The sequence below is a fragment of the Artemia sp. Qi Xiang Cuo genome, unplaced genomic scaffold (assembly GCF_049724085.1).
Source record: "Artemia sp. Qi Xiang Cuo unplaced genomic scaffold, ASM4972408v1 HiC_scaffold_2976, whole genome shotgun sequence".
NCBI classification, from domain to species: Eukaryota; Metazoa; Arthropoda; class Branchiopoda; order Anostraca; family Artemiidae; genus Artemia; species Artemia sp. Qi Xiang Cuo.
Genome location: NW_028300372.1, coordinates 46,268 through 65,487, shown reverse-complemented (window position 1 = coordinate 65,487; position 19,220 = coordinate 46,268).

Genomic DNA, 19,220 nt, shown 5'->3' with positions numbered 1-19,220 from the left:
ACGATGCCCAAGCGTGATTATAACAATTTAGAAGTTCTTTTTTGTAAGAGGGTTTGAGATTCTTTATCCATATAGGGTGTATATTGTCATAGCTGCTGCTAGTTCTGGCCCTAATATGATAGATTACATTTTTCAATTCCTGGATTGAAAATGGATTGGTTATGTACTCGGATCCTGGGCGTGGTCGGTAACTTGGTTTCATGGGAATTGTGGACAGTTTGCTTTGATTATTTGATGTTAGCTTATTAACAAAAAGAGATGCAAATAGGTTAGCTTTTCCATTATCATTGTCATAATGGGTATTATTATGTAAAAGCTCATACAGGAGTGGGTTGGGGGAAGTCTTTTTCCCACAGATGTGGCTTATGAATTTATGTATAATTGGCTCATGCGTTTCTCTGGAGAAATTATTTGCAAAATTATTCAAGTATTTATATTAGCATCTATTATTGTCCGTTTTAAATTAGATTCTGCTTGTAATTTTTTAAAATATGTAGTAGGTGATGGTTTTCTTATGAATTCTGTCCTAGCTGCCTTTTTTATCCTCCATTTATTTAGGCACTCATTTGTCCACCATGCTTTAGGAATTTGTTTAGGGACTGTTTTCTTAGGTGTTGTCTTGGGGATAGCATGATTATCTGTATTTATTAGTAAAGATGTCAAGGCTTCAGCATGTGTGTCAACTGTTGTGTTAGAAATGCATGAACTTTGGGTGAAACTTGTAATTTCATCATTTAGCTTATTTTGGAACAAAGACCAATCTGCTTTAGTGTTGATATATTTGGATGTATGAGATAAAGTTTCAGCAGGTTCATTTAGAGAGCAAACTGTAGAAAAGTGGTCAGTACATAGATTATCAATTTTATTTATGTAAATTGCGTTCAAAAAATTTAATGACACAATTTGTAGGTCAATTGTGGAGAATATGCCGCTTTCGGGGTTGAAATAGGTGTTCAGGTTTGGAGGGGCAGCAACAGCTAATTCATTATAATTTCAAGTCATATGCTCAATGAATTTTCCAGCTTTATTTGCTGGTTTATTCCCCCACAAAAGGCTGTGGGCATTGAAATCACCACAAATAATGATATTTTTTAACATATTAGAATTATTTATATAATTAAAGAAATCCTTGGCATCTGTAGTTTGGCCATTAGGGTTATAAAAGCTTATTATGTAGGTTTTTAAATTATTCAGCCAAACACTGAAACCAATAACATCAACATCATTTGCAAAATCTGGAAAATTGATGCCGCAAAATTTTATATTATTATTAACTAATAAAGCTACCCCACCTCCTTTTCTCTCTGAAGATCTATCCTTTCTCAGGATAGTATATCCCGGAGACTTAATTTGCTGATTTTGGGTTAAATGAGTTTCCTGGAGGCAAGCAATATTAATGGACTTATTATTCATAAATGATATTAGTTCATTTAGCTTATTTTCTTTGAGTGATCTTACATTCCATTGGAGTATTGATATATGTTGTGTTGTTGATTTATTCTTCATATGACTGCGTGTCAATGTTCAGCTTTGTTAAAAGTAAAGCAATATCTTTTTTTGCTTGAATGAGCATATCATCTGGGATATAGATTTTTGCCAATTCTGCAATAATTTTTGTTTTCTGTAGTTGATGCATGTTCATGGTCTGAACTGCATTACAATTTAGAATGAATAAGCATATATTTGGGGATTGCATTTTTGGTTGTGCATCCTGTTTGTTGGTTAAGGGACTGATTCTTGGTAGTATTTCTGGTTTGTTTCTTCTTGGGAGGGGGGGCCAGGCTGACCTCATCTCACCGGACAAGGAGGCTTGTTGGCTTGGTGATTCCTTCTGATAGGGATTTGAGCTAGGGGGCTTAGAAGATAGTGCTTTATAAGGGGTGCGTGATGCAGGGGGGGCATTTGACGTGGGGGATTTTGTTGGTTTCATTACAGGCTTTATTTGGTATTGTTGGGCAGCATTTGCTTGCATTGCTGCAAAGGGGTATGGGATGGCCTTCTCTGTTGATATTTGGAGTGTTAGAGCTCTTTTTTTGTATGCAGGGCATAATGATTTATTTGTAGATTCATGTGGGCCTTTGCAATTGATGCATGTAGGCTGAGTGTTGTTGCAAGTTGTCAGCTCTTTAGGATGGAAAGATTTACAATTACTACACTCTTGGAGAATTTCATTGCATTTGTTTGTCATGTGTCCCAGTTTGAAACACTTCTGACACTGAATAGGTTTAGGTTTGTATTCCTTGTGTGGTTTGATTTGCCCAAATAGGAATAATTTTTCTGGGATATCAATTTTATCCTTCAGTGTGAATAAGAAGGATCTACTAGTTTTTAGGCCATTAGAGTTAGGTTTTCCAAGTTGGGTAACATCCTCAACTGGGATTGTGTTTCCAGCCCTATCTGAGAGGCCTTCTTTTAACTCCTGAGCAGATATCTCTGGGGGAACATTATAAACTACAATTTTTGTTGGTGATTGTTTTGGGTTCCAATTAGATGCAATAATTGGGGTATTCAGAAGGGATTTTAGGTTAATTATTGTATCTGCTGATTTCTGAGCTTCTGCAGCTATTAGCAAAGCTCCATGACGGTTAATGTTAAGAGAGAACATTGATTTTAGCAATTTAAAAATTGCAACTCTTATTGCAGTGATCATTTTTATTTCAAAGGGGGTAGTGGGAATAATTTTAAGGTAAATTCCTAATTTTTTGGAGGGAGGATTTTGGGCAGGGAGAGGGGAAATGCTTTTAATTGGGGAGTTTTTTTTCGTTTTTTTAGAGATTCTAGAGAGGACCTCTTAAAACCCATTATCATCATTTATGGTTGCATTAGGAGCTACAGTTATCATTGTCCTATTCTCCGAATTGGAGCTATCATTAGAACTTTCAGATAATGTGCTTGACCAGCCAGTATGTTTATATTTAACTGTGTACTTTTATTTGGGTTCTGGGGGGACTTTTTTTTTTTGAGGACTTCTAAACATTGCCTAGTGGAAAAAGCTTTAAACACAAATATAAAACTAAAACAAGAAAGGAAAATAGATGATATCAAACCGTCTGCACTATACTATGGGGAGGATAAACACCACAGTATAGCCCTGAGGATGACTTGAGAAGGATAGGTTTGGTACAACTGCTGATTAGAAGCGATAATAATCACAAGAAAATATATTTCGATTTTCTTATAAGGTTGCTGTTGTATGTGTGTCTAAATCATCCATGTTCAATTCAAATCATTTTCTTTTTTAGATGTTGTTTACGTTAAGAATCTCAAGTCTAATAAAAATTCAGCTTTGTAGTCGACTTACATTACAAAGCTTATGTGGCTTACGCTACTGAGCTTATCGGCCCTTGCGAACCTTTTATGAACTAGTGTAAAAGGTCTATTTAGCCAATGTGAAAACGGTGTTTTTATTTGTTTCGGTTTTTAAATGATTCTTTTTGAACTGGCAACAGTGTCAGCATTTAAAAACATTTTAAATTTTAACAGTGTGTTTTCCGGATTAATACAATGGATATTATGAAAGAAGGGTGGTTCAGTGAGTTCAGCAGCCTATGGAAAGGACGGTGTCTTTCGCTAGAAGTAAAACAAGTGATACATAAAGAAAAGAGCAGATATCAAGATATTTTAGTCTTAGACACGTAAGATAGCCTAGCTTGTCTTTAATTCACCCAAGAGGAATAAATATCATGCAAAAGTATTAAACTTATATCTTAACGCTAAACAAAAAAAGCAGTATCTAGTAGTAGGGTACCATTAGATTACTTATTTTGTATCCAAATATTAGCCTAGGCTAGCCTATCTACAGCTGCTTTCCTGTCAATGCCTCCCATTGCCTTTGGCAAATTTCTAGGTGGCACTATAATTTAGCTAAGATGAAAGTGAAAATGTCATTTGATGCCTTTATTTAGGCCTATGTGTTTTCATAATTCAATAATCACTTCTGGGGCTAATTGCATCTTTAACCCTTAAAGGGGCCTCAAATTCTTTTGTGTATACCCGCACCATCTGTGATTTGCTAACTTTAGATATGATATTTGGCTTCTGTCGACAAACACATTTCACAGAGACATATCAAGTTACAGGAGAGATCAACTTTGGGTTCTTTCTGGGTGTTCAGATATATTTCCAATATTTAATTCAGTTTCGTGTTCTGATAAATTAAAAATGCTTGTATTACATGCATTAGGGCATTTGCCTTGCTTGGGCTTATTATGCTCGATGCAGTGCTTTTATTAAGTGAAAAATAATTCATACTTATATTTTCGGCCAAATAAGTATTCAAATAATCAATTTATTGTCAGTATAATTTTGTTTTTAACTTGGGCGCCAGATTCAAAGGTAAATAAACACCAGATCGCATGGGATTTTGCAAGTTCGCGAGTTCCTTGCACTTTTTCTTCTTTGCCTCCAGTAAAAATCGTTATTTAAAGAAGAAAGAAGAATTTGCTGTACCAAAGGTAAAATAACTTAATATTTGGCTTTATGTATTGATACTTGGGTGTGCTTGTAGTTATCTTTCAAGTTGGCAGCTGTGGGCTCTTGGGCGCTAGTGGGAGCTGGGCTTTAAAGTATCGTTGGTATTTTCAGGATATATTATTGTTGAACAACTTTTTCATAAACTAGTGATATGTTTTAACCACTTTTCAATAACTTAACTAGTGTTGATAACTTCTTTTGTTTGGTTACAAAAATGAAATACCTCTGGGACCCCTTTAAGGGCTCAAGATGCAACTAGCCCCAGAAGTAATTATTGAATTACAAAAGAGCATAAAAAAGGCATCAAATGACATTTTCACTTTCATCTTAGCTAAATTATAGTTCCACCTATAAATTTACCTTTGCTTGATGGTCCCAGACACAGGCCTAGGAATAAAAAATCTCACTAGGCTAGCCAAATTATTATAGTAGGTGGATTTGGTAAAATTCTACTTTAGTTACTTTTGGCTATCTTGGAAAAGGGTTAGGTTAGGAAAATGAGACTTTCAGGGATTTGGTCTATGGGCTAAAGTATGTCCTGGGAAGGTATAGTAAAATTCTACTGGAGCTACTTTTGGATATCATGGAAAGGGAAGAAAGGGTTAGAAAAATGAAACTTTCAGGGATGGGTCTACAGGCTAAAGTATGTCACAAGAAGGTATTTTTAAGTACCTACCTTCACTCTTTCTCCCTCTAGAGGGTCCTGAAATTTGCCTACATGACAGTTCTATAGCTGTTGAAGTTGACAAAACAACATTTTACATTAATTTTTAGTTATCAGTTTCTTTTTCTCTGGCTTTAGTTCTAAAAATGCAATTCCTGTTATTTAAGTAGAATTTTAAGCCATATAAATTTTGTTGTTTTTTCAAAATTTAGGAAATGTGTTTGCATAACTTTAAAACCTTATAAATTGGAATTGAGCAAAGTAGTGAAGGTGAAAACAAGTTTGTTGTAGTTCATTTAAGAAGAAGATCTATTTTGCAAGGTTTCACTTTTATAACACAGATCATCAAAGGTCAGAGCCCTCTAGAGGGAGAAGAAGTAGAGGAAGGGACTTGAAAATACCTTCCCAGGACATACTTTAGCCTGTAGACCCATCCCTTAAAGTGTCATTTTCCTAACCTAACCCCTTTCCAAGATAACCAGAAGTAGCTAAAGCAGAATTTACCAAAGGTATTTTAAAGTACCTACCTCCACTTTTCTGTCTAGAGGCTCCTGACCTTTAAAAATCTGTGTGTTATAAAAGTGAAACCTTGCAAAATAGATCTTCTGCTTAAATGAAGTACAACAAATTGTTTTCAGCTTCACAACTTTGCTTAATCTCAATCTATAAGGTTTTAAAGATATGCAAATACATTTCCTAAATTTTGAAAAAAAATTATATGGCTTAAAGTTCTAATGAAATAACAGGAATTGTATTTTCAGAACTAAAGCCAGAGAAAAAGAAACTGATAACTGAAAATCAAGTAAAAATGTTGTTTTGTCAAAATTTCAATAGGTCATGTAGGCAAATTTCAGGACCCTCTAGAGGGAAAAGGAGTAGAGGTATGTACTTCAAAATACCTTCCCAGGACATACTGTAGCCTGTAAACCTATCCCTGAAAGTTTCATTTTCCTAACCTAACCCCTTTCCAAGATAGCTAAAGTAAAAGTTTACCATGGATTTTAGCAACTAGCTGGTCATTTTGACAACCAATTGACTTTCTACCAACCAATTAGGGTAAATGAATTTCTTAAATATGGGGGCTGTGAGGTTAGAGATAAGCTATTGAAAATTATGTCCATGATTTTTGAAAAAGGGGAAATACCTTGCAATTTTAGGAAAACTAATTAAAATATGGAGATAAGAAAGTGATTCTGGCAATTATAAAGACATTAGCCTGGTTTCTATAGAAAGCAAATTGTTTTGCATGGTGATACTTTTTAGACTTAGAGAGGCTGTAAATAATTTTTTTAGAGGAGAACAGTGTGGTTTTAGGAAGGGTAGAAGATGTGTTGACCAAATTTCTATTCTTTGATTAATAATTGAGAAGTGCCTTAATCATCAAAGCCCTGTAGTCCTCAGTTTTAAAGATTATGAGCAACCGTTTGATTAAGCTGCTAGTACACATTTAGCTAAAGTCTTATCCTTGAATAGTATAACATGATAAATACAACTAAATGACTATTGATGTGTTGTTATATGTACAAGAATGACATTGCTGCAGTTAAGGTAGGGAATGAGCTTAGTAGCTGGCTTTGTATTAGATTAAATAAAAAAACAAGTTTGTTTTAACTGAAAGTAAGGAGCAACATTAAAACTTAAAATGAACAGAAATTATTCCATGCATGAAAGGGGCTGCCCCTCCTCAATGCCTTGCTCTTTATGCTGAAGTTTTTACTGTTTTAAAAAATTAAGTTGTGAGACAGAGTCAAACTTTAGTGTAAAGAGTGAGGTGTTGAGGAGGGACAGCCCCTTTCATATATGAAATAATTTCTTTTGAAGTTTTAATGTTGCTCCTTACTTTCAGTTAAAAAAAACTTTTTTTTGTTTAATTTCTGAACGTTCTTGAATTAAGGCAGCTTTAATTTTGGCTCACCATACATGAATAATTAAAACAAAATTTGCATATCAATTTTATTTTTTTGGATAAATGGCTTTCTTGAAATTTTGATCTGACATAACTTAAAAATTAACTTACATACCAAACTTCTATATTTGTATATTTTTATTATGTATATTAGGGGGTTTGCCCTCTAGTCAATACCTTGCTCTTTATGCTAAAGTTCAAATTTTGTTCAAATTCTTTAAAAATGACCCTTAATCACAAAGGCCATTAATTAGAATAAATAACTTTCACAAAAGTACAAAAAAAAACTTTAGCATAAAGAGCAAGGTAATGTCTAGGGGGCAAACCCAATCATATACATTATAATTTCTGTTTGTTTTAATTTTTGATGTTGCTCCTTACTTTCAGTGGAAATTTTTTTTTTTTTTTAACTTCTGATAATTTTTTTTAAATAATGCTGGAAAATTCAATGTCCCTTCCCCCATTGAAAGATCCTCCCACATAACCACTGACCCCCCCCCCCGCCCAATTACCAGAAAAAACTCCACGTTTTGAGAAGAATAGGAACCTTTTTCTCATTCTTTGACCTTATGGCTGGCATTTTAAGACTAGGGTGATAAGAAAATCGCCCTGGTTAAATGAAAAAGTCACAAAGAGTTGTAGCAATGAAGGAAATATTGAATTTTATGGTAATGTAATGGTAAATTGTTTTTCATTTCATAAAAACACTGTATAAGACATAATAAGCCAAAGCAAGGCAAAGCAACGCCATTGCCTGCTTTTTTGTAAGACAAGGATTTTGAATATCATAAAAAAAACTTTATTTGGGAACTAAATTTAATTCAAGACTTTTAAACGCGGTAAGAAGTATATATGATAAATAAGCAAAAAATGGGCTTTAAAATGAGCTACTGGTCAAGCAGATAAGGTTTAGTCCCAAAAAGTAGTGTCTGACCCCTTAGAATCTCCTCTGCTTTGAGTCAATTGTGATTGTGCTCCGATTTGTAGCAAGTGACAGCTCATTTGAAACGTCTCATCTGTCTGATGATAGCACTCCACGTTTTGAGAAGAATAGGAACACTTTTCTCATTCTTTGACCTTATGGCTGGAATTTTAAGACTAAAGCAATAAGAAAAATAAACCTGGTTAAATGAAACATTCACAATCAGTTCTAGCATTTAAGGAAATATTGAATTTTATGGTAATGTTATGGTAAATTGTTTTTCACTTCATAAAAACACTGTATATGACATAATAAGCCAAAGCAAGGCAAAGCAACGCCATCGCCCGCTTTTTTGTAAGACAAGGATTTTGAATTTCTTAAAAAAACTTTATTTGGAACTAAATTGAATTCAAGAATTTTAGACGCGGTAAGACGTATATATTATGAATCAGCGAAAAATGGGCTTTAAAATGAGCTACTAGTCAAGCAGATAAGTTTTAGTCTAAAAAAGTAGTGTCTGACCCCTTAGAATCTCCTCTGACGATAAATAAAAGTTCAAATAGGGATAAAATCCTTTTAATTGACAGTGATGATGATAACAGTGATAGAAATTCACAAAAATACCAGATATTTCGGTCACATATACAGTGACCGTCATCAGTAGTAAAACTAAACTAAAACAGTTTAAAGCAAATGTTTATATACTAAATCAAATAACACTACATATTGTTTAAATCTCTAATTCTTTTCAAAACAAAGGCGGAAGTTATTCCCTTTGACCTTCTTGGATTCGGTTCATTAGCGTTCAATGATATAACATTTGGACAAAGGTCAACTACATTGGGTGAATTGAACTTTACTCTGTCAGATTTTAATAAATTATCATAGATCGAGTTCAGCCCATATTCACATGTATCCCGATTCAAAGCAATATGCTTGAATAAGATTTTCTTTATTTCAAGAGTTTTACGAAAAGTTTGCTTTAAACCCCGATCCCTAGAAATCAAAGAGACATTCTCGAACAAAATAAAATGGTCTTGAAAATTAAAAATATGTTCTGAAAGGGCTGAATTAAATTTTTCAGACTTAGAATTTTGCTCTAAAGCCAAAGAGATAGAATTTTTATGTGGTAATAATCTCATTTCTAAATTTTGGTTAGTACGTCCCACATATGAGCTTCCTCAAGTACATGGGATCTGATAAATCACACTTTGTTTCCCCAATGAAGTTAGATCCTTCCCAGAATTTAGAAAACTACCCAAAGTATAATTACTTTTAAATCTACCCTTAGACCATTGCTTTGTAAAATTCTTTTAAGTTTTTCACTTAGCCCGGGTACAGATGGTAAGGAACAAAAAACATCCTTCTCCCGAGTTGTCTCCAAGACAAGTATTTTTTTGAATTTCTATATTTGTTATCATCATCACTGTCTATTAAAAGGATTTTATCCATATTTGAACTTTTATTTATCGTCATGGAAAGACAGTGTGGTCTCCAAAATTATTTAAGAATCTCCTCTGCTGTGAGTCAATTGTGATTGTGCTCCGATTTGTGGTGAGTGACAGCTCATTTGAAATGTCTCATCTGTCTGATGATAGCACTCCAGGTTTCGACAAGAACAGGAACCTTCTTCTAATTCTTTGACCTTATAGCTGAAATTTTAAGACTAGGGCAATAAGAAAATCGTCCTGGTTAAATGAAAAAGGCACAAAGAGTTGTAGCAATGAAGGAAATATTAAAATTTATGGTAATGTCATTGTAAATTTTTTTTCACTTCATAAAAACACTGTATAGGAAATAATAAGCCAAAACAAGGCAATTCAACACCATTGCCCGCTTTTTTGTAAGAGAAGGATTTTGAATTTCATAAAAAAAAAACTTCATTTGGTAACTAAATTGAATTAAAGACTTTTAAACACGGTAAGACGTATATATTATGAATCAGCGAAAAATGGGCTTTAAAATGAGCTACTAGTAAAGCAGATAAGGTTTAGTCCTAAAAAGTAGTGTCTGACCCCTTAGAATCTCCTCTGCTGTGAGTCAATTGTGTTAAAGTATTTTTAATAGTCCTTTAGGTTAAAGGAGACAAAATTTGGCAACACTGTAATCAATTTGAAAGATTGGGCGATCGGCGAGGGATGTTTTCTTCAAAGTTTGGCAACACTGAACATTGGGCGATGGGCTATTACTTCAGGCAGTTTAAAACGAGTGGTAACACGAGTGGTATTAAGTCGAAACGTTCGTCGAATATTGAGGGAGAATCTGAACAAAAACAAAAGACACTGCATGCTTCCGTGTTATGTAATGCGTCCGGGACTTCAAAGTCATTCATTGAATGACTTATTTTTTTTTGTGCTTCCATACCGGGGAAGCACATTCGTCCTTTCAAAGTTTAATTTAAAAAAGCAAACAAGTTTTCTAACTGAAAGTAAGGAGCAAGAATAAAGCTTGCAACAAACATAAACTATTCTGTATCTGATGGGGGTTGCACCCTCCTCAGCCCCTCTCTTCTCACGCTGAAGTTTCTAGTACTGTAAAAAAGCTACTTATTCTAATGAAACGGATCATCTGTTCAAGGAGCCGCTTTTAGAGAATTGGGACAAAAAGTTAGACCATAGCGTATAGAGCGAGATATTGGGGAGTGGCAGCTTCACCCAAATACATAATAAATTTTTTACGTTTTAATTTTTAATGTTGATCTTTATTTTCGGATGAAACAACTTGTGTTTTTAATTTAATGTCTAGTTGCTCTCCGAACTCCTGCATGGAAAGTTCCTGCCGCGTAAAATTCCCCAACCTCGGGAAATTCTTCCCGGACAATTCTATCCTCGCTGGAAATTTCCCAAAGAAAATGGCTTGCGGATAGTTCCGCTTGGAAAATTCTCCTTAGCCAACTTTCATTTGAAAAATGGCTTGATTCTTATTAAATTTGTCGTCATTTTTCTCCTGCATTTCAAATTTTTCATTGAAATCCCCATCCAAATGAAAAGTTTCTCTAAGATAATTCCTAAAATGGAGAGTTTATCCTGTAATACCCTCTCTCGTCCTCGTCCCACTGGAAAAGCCCCCTGGCAATAAGGGCCCCATTTTAAAAACCCCAGGCAGTTCCTCCAGACAGCAGGTTAAAAAAAAAAAAAACAGATAAAGGTTGACAAAAACATTGGAAAATGCAAAAGAAAAAGAGAAAAAAAATTCGCCCTAGATACTGAAATATGCTTTTTACCTTCTTCACGGCTCACTCCGTCTGAGTTTTTGGGCTACAACGTGAATAGCTGTAGTTACAAATTACATCATAATCAGATGAATATCAAAAGGCTATTCACTATACAGAATCACAATCTACAGTTATTTTTTGAAGAATTTAGGTTATTATTATACAGTTTGCTATCAGATCTCTTAAAATTCGTTGTGAGTTTAAGCAAAGATTTTATAAATTTGTAAAAAAAAATGAGTTTAATGATTATTTTTGAAAACTTTCATGCCCATATTGTATTTTGATTTATTTCAGATTTCCACTCAATATTCTCTTAAATTTTCACCTTCATGCGCTTAACCTTAATACTGTCAGTATCATATTAATAGTGGTAGTAGTCGGAGAAGTATTAACAGTAATAGTATTGTATAATTAGTAATAGCAACAGTAGTAGCAGCAGCATAAATAGCAGTAGTAGCAGGTGCATTTTACCTTTTAGTCAGTTGAACATCCCCCTCATGAGACCCTTGAATCTTCATCTTAATCTAGTAAGTCATTCCAAAAATATTGCTGATACGCCCTTTTGACCATTTTTGCCCCTTTTCATCCTAATACTCTTAGCCTTACAAGTAGTTGCGATAGAAGTAGTAGTCGGAGTAGTTTAGTAATAGTAGCAGTATTAGTAGTAGTAGTGGAAGAAGTATTAGTAGTAGCATGCACATATTGCCTTTTGGTCATATGATTTTCCCTTTAATCATTCTCTTAAAGTTCCAACTTAATATCCAAATCCATTCTTGAGATACACCCTTTTGACAATCTGCATTCACATAGTGTGTTTTGATTTAGCTCAAATTTCCCCTCAATATTCTCTCAAATTTTCACCTTCATACACTTAGCCTCAATAGTAATAATATCATAGTAATAGTGGTAGTAGTAGGAACAATAGTAACAGTAATAGTGTTGTATTAGCAGTAGTACTAGCAGTTATAGCACCAGCATTAATAGTAGCAGTAGCATGTCCGTGTAGACTTTTCGTCAGTTGAAGACCCCCTCATAGTACCTCGGAAGTTTAATCATGATACGGTAAGCCGTTCCAAAATTGTTGCTGATGCACCCTTTTGAAACCCTTTAGATGACCTTTTCATCTTAATACTCTTAGGTATTCAAGTAGTTGCAATAGAAGTAGAAATTGGAGTAGTTTAGTTTTAGTAGTAGTAATGGTAGTAGTACTTGTAGTGCTACTAGTAGTAGTAGTAATAGTAGTAGAAGTAGTAGTAGTAGTAGCAGTAGTAGTAGTAATGGGGGAGAAGGGGGACGCCTTTCTCCAATGTTTTTGGTCACACGGTAAAAAAAAAGGGGGAAAATCGTGGTGCTTTGCGCCAAGATTTTTCCGACGCCGCTAAAATTCTTTGTTCGGTTCAATAAAGAGATCATTTGAGATCATTTTCTTTAGATTTATTTTTATGTTATTTATTTTTGTTTATAATAAGGGTGTTTTCATTTATAATAAGTGTATAATATGTGTATAATAACACCCATTTCAAGGGTGTTATAATAAGGGTGTTTCATTAAGTGTTGTGTATTAACCATGGCCCAGTAGGGCTTTTAGTGTTAACAAATCATATCATACCATATCATATCATAGTAATCATAAAGATCACGACAATACTGACATGTCATCTAGAGAAATTTTGAACTTGATCAGTAAACATAACAGTTTTACAAACTCCTGCCGTGATTTTAAAGATCTCGCTACAACTTTCTATTTGGTTAAATAAGCAGCATTAAATTAGTGACATGATATGTACCAAAACTTAAATCTCGGTTGGTAAATGCAGCGGTTTTACCGACTCGTACAGTGATTTTACGTATTGTATTCGAAACAGGCATTATGCTAATTATATTGACAAAAAACAATCGGTTGAAAATGGCCAGCCATTCGTTAAAATATCTTGCTCCCCCCCCCCAAAAAAAAAAACATTTTGGCTAGTAACGACACTGGTGGTAGCAGTAGTAGTAGTAGTAGTAGCAGTAGTAGCAGTAAAAGTAGTAGTTATAGTAGTATTAGCAGTAGAATACACATATTACCTTTTGGCCAACTTAATACCCTAATCCATTCTGGAGAAACGCCCTTTCAAAAATTTTGAACATACTCTCATGACGTCCTAGAAGCTTCAGCTAGATACGGTAAACAATTGCAAAATTATTACTGATAAGCCATTTTGACAATCTGTATCCACATAGCATGTCTTGATTTAACTCAACTTTCAGCTCAATAATTCCACAAATTTTCACTATATTCAGCTCAGCCTTGGTAGTACATGCTTCAAAACAGTAGCTTTAGCGGTACTAGTGGTAGCAGTACTAGTAGTGGCCATGGTTATAGTAATTACAGTAGTAATGGAAGTACTAGTAGTAGTACTAGTAGTAGTGGTAGTAGTAGCAGTAATAGTAGCAGCAGGACCATGCAAATATTGTCTTTTTGGTCAATTGATCATCCCCCATATCATTTATTGTAAATTTCAAATTAATATACTCAGTCATTCCTGAAATTCGCCCCCTTTGGACAACCCGTATACACTTAACGAGTTGGTCAGTTGAATAGTTCACTCATGATGCCCCGGAACTTTCATCTTGATACAGTAAGCCATTGCAAAAATATTGCTGATATACCCTTTTGACCCCCAATTTGACGCCATTTTCATCTTAATGCTCTTAGCCTTAGAAGTAGTTGCTATAGTAGTAGTAGCAGTAGTTGTATGCGTAAAAGTAGTAGTAGTAGTAGTATTTGCAGTAGCATGGACATATTGCCTTTTGGTCAATTATCTTTCCCTTTAACCATTTTCTGGAAGTTCCAACTTAACACACAAATCCATTCTTGAGATACACACTTTTCACAATATGCATGCACATAGTGCATTTTGATTTAGTTTAAGTTTCCACTCAACATTTTCTTAAATTTTCATCATCATACGCTTAGCCTTAATAATATTATGATATTAGTAGTTGTGCTAGCAGTAAGAAAAGTATTAACAGTAGTAGTATTGTGTCATTAGCAGTAGTTACAGTAGTAGCAGCAGCATAAATAGAAGTAGCAGCATTTAAATGTTGCCTTTAGGTTAGTTGAATACCCCATCATGATATCCAGGAAGTTTCATCTTGATACGGTAAGCTGTTCCAAAAATATTACTGATACGCCCTTTCGACCCCTTTTTGTACTCCTTTTCCTTTTATTACTCTTAGCCTTATAAGTAGCTGCAATAGAAGTAGTAGTTGGAGTAGTGTAGTAGTAACAGCAGTATTAGTAGTAGCAGTAGTAGTAGTAGTAGTAAAAGTAACAGTGGTAGCATTATTAGTAGTAGCATGCACATATTGCCTTTTGGTCAATTGATCATTCCCTTTAAGCACTCTCTGAATACTCAAATCCATTCTTGACATACAAGCTTTTGACTATGTGCATGCCCGTAGCGTCTTTTGATTTAATGCAAATTTTCCCTTGATATTCTCTCAGATTTTTATCTTTACACGCTTAGCCTTAATAGAACTAGCATCATAATAGTAGTTATAGTAGCAGGACCAGTTGTAACAGTAATAGTGTTGTATTATTTGTAGTACTAACAGTAGTAGCAGCAGTATTAATAGCAGTAATAGCATGTTTGTATTAATAGCCACAGTAGCAGCCGTTTGGTCAGTTGATACTCCCCCTCGTGATACCTCGGAAGTTTCAAATTGACATGGTAAGCCGCTCCAAAAAAATTATATGCCCTTTTGACACCTTTTTGACACCCTTTTCATCTAAATACTCTTAGCCTTACAAGTAATTGCCCTAGCAGCTGTAGTTGGAGTAGTTTAGTTGCAATAGTAGTAGTAGTAGTAATAGTAATAGTAGTGGTCAAATTAATACAATAATCAATTCCGCAGATACGTCCTTTTGACAATTTTGAACATCCCCTCATGATGTCCTGGAAGTTTCAACTTGATATAATAAGCAATTCCAAAGTTATTACTGATAAGCCCTTTTGACAATCGTTATCCTCATAGTATCTTTTCATTTAGTTCAGCTTTTCCACAAATTTTCACTTCAATACCCTCAGCCTCGGTAGTGCTCGCTTCAGAAACAGTAGTTTTAGTGGTGCTAGTAGTAGTAGTAGTAGTAGCTGTTGTTGTAGTAGTTTTAGTGCTTGTACCAGTACCAGTAGTAGTAGAAGTAGTAGCGTGCAAATATTGCCTTTTTGGTCAATTGATCATCTCCCTTATCATTTACTGGAATTTCCAAATTAATACGCTCGGTTATTCCTGATTTACGCCCTTTTGACAACCCGTATGCACATAACGTGTTCGTCAGTTGAACACATCCCTCATCACACTCTGGAAGTTTCATCTTGATACAATAAGTCATTCCATGAATATTACTGATACGTACTTTTGACTCCCTTTTGACACCCTTTTCATCTTAATACTTTTAGCCTTAGAAATAGTTGCAATATAAGTCGTAGTTGGATTAGTTTAGCAGTAATAGTAGTAGTAGTAGTAGTAATAGCAGTAGCAGTATTAATAGTAGTAATACAAACATTTTGCCTTTTTTTCAATCTATCTTCCCCTTTAAGTATTCTCTGAAAGCTCCAACTTAATACCCAAGCCCATTCTTGATATACGCCTTTTGACAGTCTGCTCGCACATAGGGTATTTTGATTTAGTTCAAGTTTCCCCTCAATACTCTCTTGAATTTTCATCTTCATATGCTTAGCCTTGATAGTACTTGTATCATAATAGTAGTGGTAGTAGTAGGAGCAGTAGTAACAGCAATAGTGTTGTATTAGTACAGTAGTAGTAGCAGTATTAATAGCAGTAGTAGCATGAACCTGTGGCCTTTTGGTCAGTTGAGCATCCCCTGCATGACGCCCTGGAAGATCTTGTTACGGTAAGCAGTTCCAAAACACTTTTGATAAGCCCCTTTGACAATCTGTATGCATATAGTATGTTTTGATTTAGTTCAACTTTCCCCTCAACATTTCCTCGGATGTTCATTTCAATGTCTTTAACCTTGGTAGTACTCACTACAGAAGCAGTAGTTTCAAATAGTTCGTGGTAACAAACTTTAAGTAAGGAACGACCTTGCTTAATAGTAACCGAAACTCTAAAAAAAGGAATTTTTATACCAATAGATACATCAAAAGGATTTGATTTTTATGTTGATTTCAAATGTATAAGGTTTGTCAGGTTTACTCTTATCCGTCAAAAGTTACGAGCCTTAGAAAATTTGCCTGATTTTCAAAATAAGGGGAAAACACCCTTTAAAAGTCATAGAATCGTAATAAAAATCACACCATCAAATCCACCGTATCAGAATACCCTAATGTAAAATTTCAAGCTCCTGTCTGCAAAAATGTGGAATTTTGTATTTTTTTGCCAGAAGAAAGATCACGGATGTAGGTTTATTTGTTTTTTTTCCCCTAGGGGTGATCATACTGATTTAGTGGTCCTAGAATATCACGGGAGGGCTCATTCGAACGGAAATTAAAAGTTCTAGTGCCATTTTTAAGTGACCGCAAAATGGAGGGCAACTAGGCCCCCTCCCACGCTCATTTTTTCCCCCAAAGTCATCCTATCAAAATTTCGATTTGGCCATTTTGTTCAGCATAGTCAAAAATCTCGAAAATATGTCTTTGATGATGATTTAATCCCCCAAAATCCCCGGGGGGAGGGCTGAAAGTTTTGAACTGAGCCCATTATTTACATATAGTATTGGTTATTGGGAAGTACAGAGAAGTTTTCAGGGGGATGTTTTCTGGTAGTTGAGGGGGGAGGGGTGGGGGGTTATGTCGGAGGATCTTTCCATGGAGGAATTTTTAATGGGGGAAGGGACATTGCTATGAAGAGGGCGCCAGATTTTCCAGCATTATTTTAAAAAACGATCAGAAGTTCAATTTTAAAAAACAAGTTTTTCAACTGAAAGTAATGAGCAACATCAAAACTTAAAACGAACAGAAATTATTACGTATATGATTGGGTTCGCCACCTAGTCAATACCTGGCTCTTTATGCTAAAGATTTTTAGTACTTTCATAAGAGCTTTTTATTCTAATTAACGGCCTTTGTGATTAAGGGGTCATTTTTAAAGAACCCAAACAAAATTTGAACTTTAGCGTAAAGAGCGAGGTATTGACTAGGGACGAGCCCCATAATATACGTAATAAAAACATACGCATATAAAAGTTCGTTACGTAAGTTAATTCGTATGTCACGTATATTTATTACTAATAAAAACGTTCGTAAATAAAATTAAACAACTTTCGAGAAAGCCATTTAACCAAAAAAAAGTGAAAATTAATATGTAAATTTCGTTTTAATTATTCAGGTACGGTGAGCCAAAATCAAAACCTGCATTAATCCATAAACGTTGAAAAATTATTTCTAAAAAACAAGTTTTTGTAACTGAAAGTAACGAGCGACATTAAAACTTAAAACGAACAGAAATTATTCCGTATATGAAAGGGGCTGTCCCCTCCTCAATGCCTCGTTCTTTACAATCAAGTTTGACTCTTTCTCACTATTCTATTTTTTGAAACAATAAAAAACTTTATTGTAAAGAGCGAGGCGTTGAAAAGGGGAAAGCCCCTTTCATTTACGGAATAATTTCTGTTCGTTTCAAGTTTTAATGTCGCTCCTTACTTTCAGTTAAAAAAACTTTTTTATTTTTTATTTAATCAGTGGTAATAGTTATAGTAGTAGTGGTATTAGTGGTAACAATGGTAGTATTAGTAGTAGTAGTAGCGTACGAATATTGTCTGTTTCGTTAATTGATTATCTCCCTTATAATTTACTGAAAGTTCTAATATAATATAATAAGTCATTCTTGAGTTACGCCGTTTTGAAAACCCGAATGCACATAACGAGTTTTGATTTAGTTAGCACCCCCTCAACATTCCCTGAGAGGCTTATGTAAATGCCCTTCGTCTTTTTAAAAATCAAAAGTCAAACATGCCCACCTTTTTCAATAACATATTTTATATATAAGCAATGGACGAACTGCCTAACTTGTCGCCCTTGCCCCGACGGCTGTAAGAGGGGGGGGGTGTAAAATCCCGAAAGGACATAATTACTGGACCATTAAACTTTGCCGAACAGAGTGGCTATCTAAAAATTTGATTCGACGTTTTGGGGGAAATGCTGGGCGTGAGGAGGGGTGGTGGTGGCTAGTTGCCCCTCTTACACTTTTGACTCTTGAAAAGGGCACTTGAACTTTCAATTTCCAATCGAACGAGTTCTTTTTGAAGTTTTTATGCCTGAAAAATCCATAATGAATTTAGGGCCTTATATACTATTAAATAAAAAAAAACAAGTTTTTTAAACTGAAAGTAAGGAGCGACATTAAAACTTAAAACGAACAGAAATTATTCCGTATATGAAAGGGGCTGTCCCCTCCTCAACGCCTCGCTCTTTACGCTAAAGTTTTTTATTGTTTTAAAAAATAAAGTTGTGAGACAGAGTCAAACTTTAGCGTAAAGAGCGAGGCGTTGAGGAGGGGACAGCCCCTTTCATATACGGAATAATTTCTGTTCGTTTTAAGTTTTAATGTCGCTCCTTACTTTCAGTTTAAAAAACTTGTTTTTTTTATTTAATTTCTGATCGTTTTTTAGTTAATGCAGCTTTTATTTGCATAAAAATTTTACTTTTCTTTTGCTAAATGGATGTCTTTACAAATTAACTTACGTAACTAACTTCTATATTCGCATATTTTTCTTCTGGCAAAAAATACAAAGTTGCAGATTTTTGCAGATATGAGCTTGAAGCCTATGTAATAGGGTTTTCTGATACGCTGAATCTGACGGCGTAATTTTCATTAAAATTCTTTCACTTGTAGGGGATGTTTCCCCCCTCTTTAAAAAATCGGGTAAATTTTCTCAGGCTCGTAGCCTTTGATGAGTAATACTAAACTTAATAAAATTTATATATTTAGAATCAGCATTATAAACAAATTCTTTTGATTCATTTATTGACATCAAAATTCCGTTTTTAAAAGTTTCGATTACTATTGAGCCGTATCGCTTGTTTTTTTATTG